General features: G+C 52.5%; 1 non-coding gene across 1 annotated transcript; it reads right to left on the bottom strand.

Annotated features, from left to right (window-relative positions):
- Positions 1–755: 755 nt before the first annotated feature.
- Positions 756–828, bottom strand: TRNAK-CUU. Its single transcript has one exon. It is a non-coding gene; the product is annotated as a tRNA-Lys (tRNA).
- Positions 829–1,571: the final 743 nt, after the last annotated feature.

The following is a 1,571-nucleotide window of genomic DNA, read 5'->3' as shown; positions in this document are numbered from 1 at the left end:
GACCCTGTATTTTTGCATCCTGGTAATACAGAGATAGTGTACTTTTTTTTCTCTCTTTAATAAAATCTTTTCTTTTAGAACCTGAGTGATTTCTTCCCTTGTTTGGATTTTCAGGGGAAGGGGAGGGGGAAAAGTGAATCCCTCTTTGTTTTGATTCAAGGAGTATGAATCCAGGTATCTCTCCCAAGGACAAGGGGAGGGGGAAGAAGGTGGGGGGAATGAATTATTTCCCTTTGTGTTAAGATCCAAGGAAGTTGGGATCTGTGTTCCCCAGGGAAAGTTTTGGGGGAACAGGGAGTGTGTCAGACACTTAAAACTTGACTGGTGGCAGCGAGAACCAGATCTAAACTAGGATTTTAGTTTAGAGGAGTCCATGCAGGTCCCCATCTTGTGAACGCTAAAGTTCAAAGTGGGGAAAAAACCTGACATGTGTGTAAACCAGGGAAGTTCCCCACAATAGCCAGACCTGAACCCCCTGTACACTTGTGCTCTGTTCTCATTGCTTCTCTGTCTCTCTTCCCCTCATCTCTGCTGCTCCCCCTCTGGGCTTTCTCAGCACCTGGCCCCACAGCACTTCCTGCCAGCCAGAGACTGCATGTTCTAGGCCTGCTCCAGTGGATGTGGCCTCTCTCCTGATTCCTGAGGAAAGGAACCTTCCCAGGAAATGGCCACAGCTTCTGGGAATCCGCATGTGGCTGGTGGAGAGCGCCAGGAATCATTTGGCTCCTGGCACACAAGGCAACTTAAAAGCTGAGCACCCAGACAGGGGCTTGAACCCTGGACCCTCAGATTAAGAGCCTGATGCTCTACCAACTGAGCTACGTGGGCTTGTTGAGGCCAGCTTCACCGTTCACCACAAGAGTGAGCAGGCAGGCAAACAAGAGGCAAAAAATGTCCCCGGAACCCCTCCTCTTTTTCTGCACAGCCACTGCCTGTCAGCAGGATTCCTCCTCCTCCTCCCTCCTGTGCCTCAGTGCGACTAAATCTCCACACCTAGACAGCCGGTCCGTCCGCTGCACCCCAATCCCCCATGCCTGAGCCTCCCTGACAAAGCCCTGCACCTGGCCCCATAGAGTTAAGTCTCACGTGTCGCTGGGAACTCGACTTCTTGTGCCCAGAGAGTCTCAGCCCCCCTCAGCAGATGACCTAAGAACAATGTCGGCCTTTTCCAAAGAAGGGCTTGGTGGGGCTTTTCTCATGTTACCATGTGGCCTAATGGATAAGGCGTCTGAGTGTGGATCAGAAGATTGAGGGTTTAAATCCCTTGGTAGTTGTGTTTCTGCAGTTTTACTGTTGTGCTGAACGTCCTGCTCCTTGCAGGACTGGAACCTCTTCTTGGCGGCTCAGGCCAATGCTCTGGCTTCAGCTAGAGCCCCGGGAAGGAGTTGGGGGGTGGGCGTCACAAAGGCTGGGACATGAGCCCCAGGTGCTTCCAGTCTCGCCTTTGCCCTTCCTGACTTGCCAAAGAAAATGGGCGGCTGACTGGGCTAGCGTGTGCGCCTGTCCCTGTGCTGGAGGGTACTTGCTACACAGCGTCTTTGGAGCCTGGGTGTTTCTCTGCTTCTCACCAG

This window comes from Mauremys reevesii, linkage group 12 (assembly GCF_016161935.1).
Source record: "Mauremys reevesii isolate NIE-2019 linkage group 12, ASM1616193v1, whole genome shotgun sequence".
In the NCBI taxonomy this organism is placed as follows: domain Eukaryota; kingdom Metazoa; phylum Chordata; order Testudines; family Geoemydidae; genus Mauremys; species Mauremys reevesii.
This window is presented reverse-complemented; position numbering and strand designations above follow the sequence as displayed.